The 14,716-nt window shown below is 37.6% G+C and overlaps 1 protein-coding gene across 1 annotated transcript in view; it reads left to right on the top strand.

Moving 5' to 3' along the window:
* LOC133992170 (craniofacial development protein 2-like) overlaps positions 1-14,716 on the top strand; it is a 780,535-nt gene that overhangs the window by 387,657 nt on the left and 378,162 nt on the right. The gene's annotated exons all lie outside the window — the stretch shown is intronic.

Raw genomic sequence — 14,716 nt, 5'->3', positions numbered from 1 at the left:
GCCGCGGCCAAATCACACAAACATCCTGGAAGGCATTGTGCCGTAATTGAATGCGCAATAATTTCCCCCCATTAATACATCAGTCATATCGCAGCTTACGCATGAAACGTGCACATTATCTGTTGCATTTTTCTGCTAATGTCTTCACTCTTCAACAGTAAATCTAATAGGCAGAGGAAAGGGGGAGCAGGGGGAACAAAAAAAATGCTAGAAACATGGAAGCCTTGTTATTTTTTATTCGTCTGTTCTAGATGTCATGAGAGAAAAAAAAAAACAGGAAACTGAAAATGATAACAGCTGTTCCTGTTGTCAAGGAGCTGATGTAGAGCTGGTTAACCCAAAGTGAAGAACTAGTCAGGAGACACAGGAACATTTAGTGGAGCTCGATGGTAGACTAAAGACTCTGTCCAATGCCTCTCAATTCTGCAGTCTACTTCACCCAATCCTCACCCTTACTACCTCCAAATAGGGTTATCCTTCACACACCAATGCCTCTATTGGTTGTTGAGCTTTAATCAAGACACCGTGCTGATGGTTGATGTTAACTGAAGTCACATGGTCTGTACACAGGTCACATGCTATACATTTTAAGAGTCTACGGCTGTCTGCATGAAGCACAACCTCTTTGGTTACCATAGGATACCGCCAGCCTTATCAAGACAGCTTCTTAGCCCAGCCAACCTCAGCAGACAGAGAGATGAACCGTTCTGAAATGGATTGGTCGGGCCTTACCTATTACTGTATCCCAGGATAGAAAATGACCAGAGAATGACCAAATATTTCCTCCACACCTGCTGGGGTTCATATACTGACAGCTGCCAGACACTCATCCCTCATTAATATGTTGCTTTCCATAATTTCAAGGCTGAATCAAGAGAAAAATCACTCTCCTTCCTTCCCACAAAACAAAGTGATTTACTTGTATTAATACTTACAAAACTGACACATGCTCATACATAAATACATACATATACAGATGCACATTTTACAAACCACCTTAAAATCACCTTTTAAATTTATGTTATCATAATTGATATTACCATACCTTTTAAAATGTCTTTGACAAGGTTAATATTAGTCTTTAGTGCATTATTTATTTTAATAGTGGAGCTCTCTAAACTATGGATTACCAACAGGGTAAAATACCATGGTAACATATTGAGGCATTGTAGCTGCTTCTATTGAATAATAACACATTCTTTTGAAGTTAGTAGTCCTGCCAGCTAAAACTAAGATGTAGTATTTGGGCCAATGTGCAAAACTTTCTTTTTTAAGATAAAGTTCAAATATTTTGATATGAAGAGTTTGACATTTTAACCCTTACACCCTGTTTAGATCCAATTTGACCCTGTTTTGACCTTTAAAAGTAATAAAACACCCTAAATTAGTCTTTAAAACATTCTTTTATGACTTTTCAGTGACCCAGAATATATCAAAATGGAAATTCATTGGGGTGCAGCTGATATACATTTTTTTGCACATAGAGGGTGTCCTGGGTCAGTGTTGATTTATTGAAATTAAATCTACCATCGAGACTGTTTAAATGTTGTTGCATCATTCACTTTCTATAAATTAATAGAAATAATAATGGCTATGCTACATTCTCTTCTTTTAGATAACATGAGATCACCCATTTATAAATTACTGACAAGATGCATTTATGGTTCAAATTTGGTATAGGGACTCATTATGAGGGAATACTTAGAATATGAACAGTATGGGTCTCCATTAGGGCTGCAAAGGGGCGGAAAAATTCTGATACATTTCCAGAAACTTTCTATGGGAAGTTAAAATGGGGAATTTTGGAAATATTTCAAGTTGTAAATGTTCTCTGGGAATTATGGGAATATATGGGAATTTATGGGAAATAACGGGAATTAACTGGAAATTTGGGAAAATGTATAGAAACTGTATCATTTGTCAAAAGCAGACATGCATGCAAACAATTGTCAAGCAACAATTTTCAATGGGACTTTTTTTTTTTTTTTTTTTTTTTTGGGGGGGGGGGGGGGGGGGGGTAGAGGTTGATATGAAATGTTTAATTTACCCAACATTCATGTTTTCTTTGTTTAATGAAATAATTTTTAAGTTTTAATCACAAATAAATCAGTCAAACATTACAAAGGTAAACTTTAATAACACGATAGATAGATAGATAGATAGATAGATAGATAGATAGATAGATAGATAGATAGATAGATAGATAGATAGATAGATAGATAGATAGATAGATAGATAGATAGATAGATAGATAGATAGATAGATAGATAGATAGATAGATAGATAGATAGATAGATAGATAGATAGATAGATAGATAGATAGATAGATACTTTATTGATCCCAAGCTGGGAAATAGCAGCAGAATTACACGGACACACAGTGGCGATACATATACTACGATATACTAAATAAGGTAACTATACATACTAAAATAGCAAAATATAAAGAATAGGCTATACTAAATACGGAAACTATACATACTATGATAAAAATATATTAATCCCACTAATATCATCAAAACGTACTTGACTGCTCTGTATTTGGTACTATATAAATAAACACTGATTGATTGATTGATTGATTGATTGATTGATATGTGATGGAGGAATACACAGTGCATGTAGAGGGGTGTGGCCCTGCTATGTGCCTGTGATTGAGGCATTAAATGGGGTTGTTTTAACCATGGTTATGCTACAAGATGTTTTTTTACTACATTTAAGTGCAGTTTTGTAAATTTACAGTTTATTCCCGTTAATTACCATATATTCCCCTTAATTCCCATGGAAAGTTTCCAACTTTGAAAATTCCAGGAATTTTGCAACCCTAGTCTCCATCATATAAAACAATGCAGCGTATGAGTTCAATCTTAATTTGTATCATTATTTAATAAGAACAAACATCTTTGTCAAACTTTCATACTTCAGAAAGACTGCCACAAAACTTGATCAATCTTTTTCCTTTCTTTTCTTATTTACCATAACATTTTCCCATGATGCTCGGCGTAACAGTCTGAATGGATTGTGACTTTGTGCAACACGTGAAGCATTCATGGATCTAAGTGTGTGGCGGGGCTCTCTTTGTATTATCTGCACTATTGTTTTTTCCCTCTACTCCGTGGCCAACTTAGTTATTGTGCTAAGTTATCTACAGTCTCCATGCTTCAACATGTTCATACACAAACACCACGGTAAACTCGCCTCTCACAGTTGCCACTCAGGCTTGATCCCGTAAATGTTGCCATGGTTTTGTAGCCTAGCAATCTGTGCATGTGTGTGTGTGTGTATGCTTTACACACTCACCTTTAATTCTTTCCCTTCAGCAGCCTGCAAACACTCAGGGATAAGTGCTTGACGTGCTGGCTGAACAATAGACATATTAACTCTTGCAGTGACTGCTGGTGGGGTGTTTGTGTGTGCCTGTGTGTGTGCGTGGAGATGACTTTTTTTTTAAAGGAACACACAGGTTGTAGGTATTAGGAAATACACTGTAAACTCACCAAATGTATTTTACTTTGTCGTTTTTAGTGATCTGGCAATTAAATGATTCTACTGAAGGCTGTAAGCAGGATTTTTGGAAATACTGAGGTAACCTGAAGCAACACATTGTTTTCTAGTGCGTTTAAATGTGCCACTCTGCTCCCATATTCAGGCCAAACAGTGACTGCAAGTTCCAATTCTGCCAATTTTTATAGCTATCCCGGTAAAATAACATACTGTCCTCTCTCTGCCCTCCAACCCCATGAAATGACTGACAGCTCCCACATGACTTTTGTTGATACATTTTGGTTTGTTTGAAATGTTGCAGTATGAATCCAAATTGAACCAAAGGGAAAAATGTGACAAAGGAGACACACCACATGATCTTTTGAGATATATATATATATATATATATATATATATATATATATATATATATATATATATATATATATATATATATATATATATATATTTTTTTTTTTTTTTTTTTTTTTGTAAATAGTATGAGGAATTTATGTATATTGTAGATTTATTTAATTGCAGAATATTTTACATAAAGATTGTGTATTGTATATAGTATTTTATTTCATTTATTTATTTTTATCACTTTCACCATTATGCGGCTACTGTTGTGTCAATTTAGACAATAAAAGTCAATAAAGTGACCTACCTACCTACCATTCCACTACTCAATTTAATATTATGTATATTGTTTCTCACTACATGATCATTTGTCTTGAAACGAGAATAATCTACACTAATTTGTAATTCTAATTTGTAAAGTGAAAAATCCCCTGGCTCAAATGTTTAGTTTTTTTTGGCCAAAGACTACAGCTAAAAAGTTCTGATAAACCCGCTGTACATGACTTATCCAGCACCAAACAGCTGAAATACAAAGTTAGTAACTTACTAGTGAACATAGTGGAGCATTTAGCAGCTGAAGAGAAAGAGATTTTTCTCAGGAGTTGGTGGAACCCAAAAACAAAGCTAAAAGGAGAGTGAATGTTAAAGTTAAGTGGACACAAACACGACTCTAAATGAAAGTTGCTCCGCATTAGCTAGATGTGTAAATAGATAAATGCTTGTAACCTTGTGTAATTCTTTTTCATATTTATTATTTATTGCCATTTAAAAGGTGATAATATGTCAGATGTTGTGTTTTTGGCTTACTGTGCTGTCAAACCTTGCCAAAAATGCAATAAATGCAGCTTTAAACATATTGTATAGAAATGGAAATAATACAATAAAGTAAATTTAATGTGAATATATCATATCAAAATAAAATATAAAACAAATGTGTATTTTTGTTTTGTATAATTTAAACCTCTCCTAAGGTTGTGTAAAACCCTCAACAATACAGGACGTGACCTTTATGATCTTGATGTTTCTATCACAGCGCTGTGAATTCGTCTGGATGCTACACTGAAAGTGTGCAGGGAGTCAGTAAGACACCAAGAACCAGATGAAAAAGAAAGGCCCCCCCTAATAGAGATGGAGAGAGAAAATGAAAGCGATCAAGAGAGCAAATATTGATACAAGGCGGTCCGCGGAGCTGCTGCTGACCTGATCAGCAGATACTTACAGCTGGTGTGAAGTGCATTAGGACAGAACACGACTGTATCACCTACACATGCACATGTACAGCTGACAGTACGTACAGAGTGCATTCACACTCAGAGCCACATGTTTTTACCAGTGATGAAAAGTGGAGGAAAATCAAGCCAGCATGAGCCCTGTGATGTCTATTCAAACAGTTGTGAACACATCTTGAGGTATGAATTGGTAAATGATCGATAATGGTCCAATTAAAGTAAACCGGCATAAATGGAAACAGATATGCTTTTAATTTGAAATCATACTCAAGATGTACAGATAAAGGTGTGTGTGGATTAGTCTATCTCACTCAGTATTATATGTATGATTTATTAATGTGCATTTGTATATTTGCATGTGTGTGTGTGTGTATTTGTGTGTGCGTGCGTGTTGCACATGTGTGCGCGGCCATGCTCAGGGAAGCGCACCGCCCCGCGGATGACACTCAGAATGCATTATAACCATTAATGAAAAAGTTAATGGGGCATTTTCTTACATATCAATTTACATTTGGACTATTTGGGCGCGCAAATGATGTCTGGGCGGTCGTGGCCATCGCCACTCGGCACCAAAACAGAGAGGTCTAATGTGTTTTTGTGGACATCAAATGTTGTGAATAATGACGCGTCCACTGAATGCAAATCAGATGACACTTGATAGGCCATGATCAACAGTGCCTGCATGGAAACTTTCACCCACAGACACAATGAAAGAGAGAGAGAAAAAAAGAGAGAGAGAGAGAGAGAGAGAGAGAGAGAGAGAGAAAGAGAGAGAGAGAGAGAGAGAGAGAGAGAGAGAGAGAGATACATAGAGGGAGCTGCTATCAGCAGGACAAAACATTCCCCTGCTACACAGCTTTATTACACCTTTCAGATATGATGTAAAGCCACATTCATTATCTTGCATAAACCATGAATCCATATATGCTAAATATGCTGGTATGTGTGCAGAAATCCTGTATCATAAGCAAGAGGTACATTTGAAATACACACACACACATACAAACACAGACTCCCCCTGAGTTTTATGTAAGAAAGGGCATAACATAATGCTCCCTAATGCATGACACTGTGTTGTATTCAACTATATTAATGTCACAGTTTTCTGTGTGAGAACAGTGTGTGGTGCTGCCATGTTGTCACCTCTTGGCCCCCAGGAGGGTTTACAGCAGTGGAATTGGCCTTGGAGGGTGAGAATGTCAATTTGGGAGCCATTTGCCTGAGGCATGGAGACAGAAGTGTACACGTACACACACACACACACACACACACACACACACACACACACACACACACACACACACACACACACACACACACACACACACACACACACACACACACACACACGAATAAACAGTGAAATATAAATGTGGTATTATTCAATTTAGATCAGATTCAGGCAGCAACAATGGGGTTTTTCTTCAGTAGTCACAAACAGATGTGGGTCATAGCGAGTCCCAGCCCCTTAAGGGTCCACTGACACTTTACTAGAACTGAGTCTAATTCTAAATCAAGACAATTCAGTTCCAAGTTTAGACCAACAAGTCAAGCCAAAGTCCTGAAGTTCATATATTGTGTTCTAAATCAGTCATTGTAAGATTAGGGACAGTGGTAGCGTTGTGCAACTGGTCTCACAACAATGACAGATAGCTAACGTAAGCCTTGCAGATGCTTTATTGACTCTAAAAGACAACATTTAGCCTACCGAATCTGGAAAGAAAGAACTCTGGTTACCACACTGTGACTAGAACTCACTGACATCACAGTTCTTTGTCAACCAATTAGATTTTATGCAAAGTTAACTACTTAATTCTAGTTCTTAGCTAACGTAAACTTAATCCCCAGCTGGCCATAAAATACCATGTCAACTTCCTGTTCCTGTCCAACTTCAACTTCTGAACCAAGTTAAAGTTTAATCTGTGATGTGAAGCATTTACACTGCCAAACACGTTCCCTCCTGCTCACACGTGATTGGCTGTTGTCAGGGAAATTAAGAGTTGATTCACTGCACATACTTTAAAAAATAAGTTTGAATCATTTGCAAATCAATTAATCTCATTTGTTTGAATGTGGTCATGTGACTCATATCCACAGTTATTATCACCTTCACATTTTCAGGCTGATTCCACTATTGACAGAATCCAGGCCTAGGATATATTGTCTCATAAATTACTGGACACTACTTGTTTAGCCAATGTGACATGAATAGCCTCTTAGCTGCTAATGTGAATTGTGGCAATATTGAGGTCAAAAAATCATGACCTCAGTATTAAAAAACTCTACGGCCCTGTCATTGTAATAAAATGCAGGAAACAAACAAAGACAAAGGCTGGAAGTGGAATATCTTAGTGTGTGTTTGCACTTTTTCATAGGTGTGGAAGTTGACTGGCTTTGAAGAATGACGCCGCCTATTATTTCACATCTCATACCTCTAGTTCTCATTTTCATTACCTCTTATTGCTGCTTATTCCCCTAAAATGAGGCGTCGCACCTGATGCTTTACATAAACAATTGCAAATGAAAAGCCACCCTGCAGATTCCTTTTTTTCCTCCTTCTATCGCTCCCTCGCTCTCCTTCCATGCTCACCTCTCACTCATTATGCCATGCCTTCTCTCTCTGCCCCCTCCCTTCCTCAGCCCCCCCCCCCCCCCCCCCCCCGTTACTGGTGAGTAGGTGAGAGCGATGGGCAATAACCCAGCCCAGATTGTCTCCGCCGCGATTCGGCGGATCTAAGGGTCCCAGCGGTGCACAGGTACGTTTTTCTGTTTTTTTTTTTCTTTTTTCTTCTCGCTCTCCTCTTCCTTCACCAGAAAAAAAAAAGAAAAGCTCATTTGCGAGGGCCCCCAAGATGGCCGACTTAATGACGGCCACAGAAGTTTTTCCAACAAATTTCATGGGGCATGATCCAAAGATAATAGCTTTTCAGCCCCAATGACAATCCAATTACCGTGCCAATCAAAGCCCACGGCATGCTGTCTAATTATGATCAAATCTGGCTGTCAGCTCAAATACTAAAACAGCAGCTTTAAGTCCAACAAATCACAGTTTAGATACGGAGCCCGTTTGTTCATCCACGATCGCGCCGAAAGTAGGGTTTAACTTTATGTTTGACAAAAAAAAAAGAAAGAAAAAAACCCCCAGATTGTCTTGTTTTGTGAGAGTGCATTGATGTGATATTTGACACAGCACACTCAATCATGATCCCCAATAACATTTTTAATAGGCTTCATTATTCATGCATTGCGGGGCATGTGAGGTAAAAATCAAACAGGAACCAAAAAAGACTGATGTGAGCGATTTCACTCAGATCTCACACACACGCACACACACACACGCCCAGATGGATGCATAACATGCAAAAATAGACACATAAGACCCTAGCCGTCGCTCACACTTGCTAACAAACAAAAAGGCAGCATCAATAACACAAATGATTAAACATTCATGGCCTTTTCAGTGGAACATCTGCTGTGTATGGGGCTCTAGCCTCGGGGACTGGGCGAATCAAGAGATTTTCTCCCCGAGAAGCTCAAGAAAGCAATAAGATGAGGGGAGGGGAGGGGGGTGCGTGAGTTTTACACTCACACACACGCTGCATGGACACACAATCGTATGCATGTGTGCTCAAACGTGGCCTCGTGTACGCGCAGTGTAAATACGAGATGGCACGGACAGCAGCTCAAACAAGCAGCTTTTAAAGACACGCTGAACCACACACACACACACACACACACACACACACACACACACACACACACACACACACACACACACACACACACACACACACACACACACACACACACACACACACACACACACACACACACACACACACACACACACACAGCTTACCATGAAGGAAGTTCATGCAACACCATTTTCGATTCCATTCGATTGATTTCCATCAACCTCCAAATTATTAGAAAGCATTAGTGTTACTCTGTGGCTTTACTGTATGTTTATGCTGATAACCAAAGTGACATAACTGCTGTAACATCAAGCATAATGATGTAGAAATGATCTTAAATGATAAAAACACAACATCAACTTCTCTCATCTTTAACTCTTTAAAAGCAGCAGACAGTTTCATGAGAGAAGCTGGCTTTTTTTTCCTCTAGATTAATATACAGCAGTATAACATTAGCAGTATATTAATATCTAAATATCACTCTGAACTTCAAATATTGATATACAGCACCCAGTTTATTACCCAGCATCCCAAAGGGCAAATTATGTGGAAGTTCCATTTCATGAGAAAGTTAAACTCCTGTGAGTATAAAGTCAGTCTTAGTTATATGAGAAAACAGTCAAACTTGACTTTACTTATCAACTACAGGGTACACATACTCAACAATAGCACTACTGTATATACAATGGGAGAAGCACAGTACTTTATTATAACAGAGTACATACTTATCTTGCTCTACATTAACTCATTAGTGTGTATACTAGCAAGGTAAGTAAATTTCAGCTGGATTACAGGCGTGTATGAAGATTTAAACTCCTCCTCTCAGAAATGTGTTTCTTTATTGTTTGAGTTTCACTGTGCAGAATGATGTATGAGCAGTTTGACATCAGAAGGCTGCTTTTACATTCATTTGTTAAAAATGTTAAATCTGAGTTTAACATGTATACCTAAACTTTTTAAATGAAAAAATATTTATATATTAACAAATTCTGGATTTTTTAATGAGGCAAAATGAGTAGATGTATTTAACAGATTGGTAAATTAACTTTCTTTCTTTCTTTTTGTTTAATTAAAAAGCCATATCAGACACAAATTATTATTAAAATCTGAGTATTTTTATTTTTAAACATCTGTCTTATGGTATCTATACATAGAGTTACCCATGGTGTGTGAGGCAGTGTGATGTGTGATTGGCTGGGACCTGTGCAGTGTGAGATCAGCTCCAGCTCCCCTGTGAGCCCATAGAGGATAAGCAGTATAGAAAATGAATGAGTGGATGGATGGATGGATGGATGGATGGATGGATGGATGGATGGATGGATGGATGGATGGATGGATGGATGGATGGATGGATGGATGGATACTGTGTGAGTTCTGCATTATATTATGCAAGCATTAAAAAACTGGCAGCTATAGATATCAAGTTAAGTGTCTCTGCTTTTCTGTGGCTATGTGTATTTAACTGAAAAACAATCATGAAACATTACTGATAGAATTAACCATTGTAATTATTTCTATCAAAGTAAGATCACCAATAAAAGTTTGTTGTTTTTTTCACACTTTGAGAGGTTTGAGCAAGCATGAAGTTCACTTTATAATTGGTCTGAACTCTTAGTTACCAATAGTAGGACTCATTAAGAATAAGAAGCACACTTTTGCCTCCACAATTTGGAAATATTACATGCAGTTACATCTTATCCAGTTATCTCTCTCACTGTGCTCCTACACACTTCTACTGCCTTTACCAGATACTGACCTACAGGAAGGACGTTAAAGAGCTCAAATGTGGACTTTCTCCACTTTCCTCTCATGTTAAAATACTCTTTGAAGTGACAAAAAAAGTTGTACAAATAATAGTTTTCTTCATTTTAGTTAGTGGCAGAAATCTGTGTGGTGTTTCTGCTTTCTTGAATTTATTCAAACTGATGCTGAAGGTCCTTACACTCACAGTGAGATACACTCACAGTAACACTAACATGGAACATTAAAGTTAAGGTTATTAGAGCTGCTGAAAACAGTGATGAAAAGAATGTAACAATGTTGTTTTTTTTGTCCTTTTTGCATATCATATGTTTTTGAAGGTAAAGGATGAATAATTTATTTCCACGTTATTTTTCTTACATATTAAGGAACATACAGCGCCTATACAGCCATTAAGTTCTAAGCCTTATCACTGTTAGAAAAAAAAGCTCTTTACAGTAAAAAAAAAAATGCTGTGATAATGTGAAAAGATTTCAAGGATCCAGCCTGATAATACACTCCTCACATGAGTGAAGTGTATGGAGGTCGTACGTTTGGTTGAGAAAAACATGACTGAATATAGTTGAATTCAAATACAGTTCAGAGCAGTTCTCTTTGACTGCATTGTGCTTGTTCTTCTATACATTTACACCTTGCAAATGAGCAAGGCAGCTCTACACACACACACACACATATACACACACTAACCTTTCTCTGAGTTAGAGGCACCCAGAGCCACCGTGAATTATTTCAATTCATAAAGTTGCTCGTGTCCAGATTTCATTAGCGGCACATTAGCTGCAGTTTTTATGCTTTATGTTTATTACGGGCCTGACATGATCTATAAATAACAAGTTAAGCGGGTGCGGACACAGGAGGGGGGACGGCCGGCGCTCCGTAATGCTAAAGGGATCTATCATTACAGCTGACAATCGCTAATAGCCGGCCCTCTGGGTCAATCACTACAAATTACAGCGGCTCAATTACCCGCCATCATTTCTGGTGCGTCCGGCCGGCGCAAGGTGGATGGCGTGAAGCCCCGAGATAACCACAGAGAAAGGAGAGAGAGAGAGAGAGAGAGAGTTCAAAAGAAGTGTGGTAAAAGCTAGGGCGGACAGTCCCACTCAGTTGTGTGATTAGGTTAAGACACAACAACATAATAGTTGTAAAAATGAGGCAAAAAGCAAGATTTGTTTCAGTCCAGGGTGAACATGGAGTAGATGGATGAAAAATGTACATCCATCTAAACTTCCTGCTTAACCTTAAAGTTCATTATTCAGATGTCATTCAGCATCTCTGGAGGAACTAAAGGGATGTTTTCACCGTCTTGGAGAAGTGATTACAGCCATCAGGTGCACAGTGCAGGAGTGTGAAGTCGGGAAAAGTTTGCAGATTCAATAAAAATACATCCACCTCAGGTATTTTTGACATTTTGAAATACTTGTACACTTGAGACTAGTTTGTCTCAGAACTGAACAGATCAGCTTCCATTTTAAGTGATGTATCTTCACAGTCCAACAGATGCACATCAAGACAAGAGTGTTTGGGTGTTTTTTTTCCCTCTAGTATGTCTATTATAGTAGTATAATCTCCATAGGAAGCTGTGTTTAAGAACCTCACTATCTACTGTGTATGGTTATTGATTGATCGAGGCCCACAGCTTAATACAAGCTTTCTAGCTTAACAGTATCCATATAGTTATGGTGGACAGAGGTAATAAAAGAAATCAATATGTTTCTTTCTGTTTACCTCTCATGGAGCTCACCTGACAAAGATTGTTTTGTCCGTTGGTTTTCTGATGTTCCTCAGTGTGGAGATGAGGAGCCGTGCTGCTGACAGGACAGCTGGCTCTGAAGACAGATGACTGCTGATGACTCTCCACTCATTCTGTCCTCCTAAGAAAGAAAGAAAGAAAGAAAAAAAAAAAGCAGATGCAATCAGTCATTTCAGCAAAACATCCAAAAACAACACATTTATGTTCAAGTGACTAAGCCAGTGAAAAAGCCAGTTGGTGACAGTATTACAGAGCCATGAAGTCTGCGACAGGACTGACAGTTGGTTTGTTTTAACCATGATTGCAGTCATTATTATTGTAACCATGATGATAAAGGTCTGCTAACCTTAACTAAGCACTATTTTAAACTTAAATTATGCTCTTTCCACAACCCTAACCAAGTCTTGTTTATACAAAAACCATTCAACACGGTTAACATAGACATGAACACTTCCCATGTATGGATAAAGATACAAAATGATACATTATAATTGCATTTTTGTTAGATCAGTAAAAAGTATGTATTCATTATTATTATTTATAGGTTGTTTTTTCTGTCTTGAAATTCCTGCAAGTATAAGTTTGAGTTCTTGTTTAAGTTCTTTTTTTTTAAAAAGGGAGAGTTGAGTTGATTGACATGAGCTGAAGTTCTTGAAACTTGTGATTAACATTAAAATCATGACATATTGTATAATGTAGAACTGCAGTAGGAAACATCTTTAACCTTCTAATTTAGAGATGTACATCTACAGCTTTATAGTCTGAAGAATAGAGAAAAATGATATATGTCCGCTAACTTTAGTTTCACTTTATTTTATAACCATGTATTCAGTAAAGAAAATGTTTGAAATATTTCCATTTGGAGCAGAAAGGATTCGAGTTATCTCTGTCATTGACAGGTTTAAACACTTGTAATAAGGGGAAAGAAATATTTTTAAGACTTAATATTAGCTTAAATGTCTCATTGGATATTTTTACAATGTTCTTTGGGATGAAATAACTAAAAAGATAAACAAGCAAATCCACCATTCAGCAGCATTTGGCTATCAACTCCTGGTAATTTTATGCTGTGCTTATAATAAATGATATTTATCATTACGTTCTGATGCCATAAAGCGGCAAAATGTCATGGCTGGGGATTGTCACCTAAATCACTCTTCTATATTTTGACATATGATGTGTATAATGTGCAGATTATGTGCTTTCCATTTTAGCCTCCTCTGTGTCTCTGCCATGAGACAGAACAAACACCTTTAATAAAGTCACAATCGCAAAAGGAGAGAGAGAGGGCCAAATCCACTCCCACACACACACACACACACACACACACACACACACACACACACACACATATAAAAAACATCACTAAATACACAGTCGCACATGTGCACATACAGTCACCAGTGCTATTGTCAGTGAAGCTACATATAGAGTGAGCTTATGGTGTAAACATGAGTAATCATTGGACACACAAACAGACTGGTACACCTTTTAACACCAGGACGCAGTGACAAAAGGCTCGCATTGATGTGATTAACAGCATGCGACTGAAAGAGAGATTCACCTCTCTGCCTCCTGCCAAAGACACGCACTAAAAATGACTTCAGTCACAAACATGAGAATTTAAGTGGAGGGTTTCTCACATGGAGACACACTGGAGGAGCTAAAAGAAAGTGTAAGTTTGACAAACTTAACTGGCAACACAGTAACATCGTCAACATAGAATCAAAGATTGGATTTGTCATGGATGTATTATGAATGCTGGATAGAGCTGCCGCTCAGTCTATCAGCTCATTTTCCCCAGTGGTCACTCGTGGTATTGCAGCTAAAACAATCCCCCTGCAGCCCACTAAGCATTTTCCCCATAGACGACTATTGTAAAAGAGACATTTGTAAAACTGTTGACAGGACACCTCAAAATGCAAACAAGGTCAATTATAACTCTTTCTAGTATGATTTTTTTTTATCCATGGAGGTTTTATATTTGTAAAACTTTCCTCGAGCAGAGAAAAGTGATTTAAAAATATGTGATGTCATCACGATGTAAAGTCTGGGGTAGGGCCATCGAGGGAAACACTACTGAGGATTTTCAGTGGGCAGCATAACATGGAAGTAAACCCAGAAGCTAGAAACTTTTTTTGATGTATGCACCGTCCGAGCAATTCTTACAGTAGTGAATGGACTACTATATATACACACTATCCAGCTCTTATAATACATCCATTGTATTAGTTCACAACTTCGAATATTTGATAACTATTCTCCTGATTACAACAGATTTATATGGTTAGTTTGAACATTGAGGTCACTTAGAAGTATGAGTTTGTTGCCTTTTTAAAAAGGAGTGCAAGCTGATTTTTACTTATTTCACACAATTTCAACAAACACAGTTCTTCAACTCCACCATTCTGAATTTATGTAGTGTTTTAGATCAA

This window comes from Scomber scombrus, chromosome 12 (assembly GCF_963691925.1).
Source record: "Scomber scombrus chromosome 12, fScoSco1.1, whole genome shotgun sequence".
In the NCBI taxonomy this organism is placed as follows: Eukaryota; Metazoa; Chordata; class Actinopteri; order Scombriformes; family Scombridae; genus Scomber; species Scomber scombrus.
This window is presented reverse-complemented; position numbering and strand designations above follow the sequence as displayed.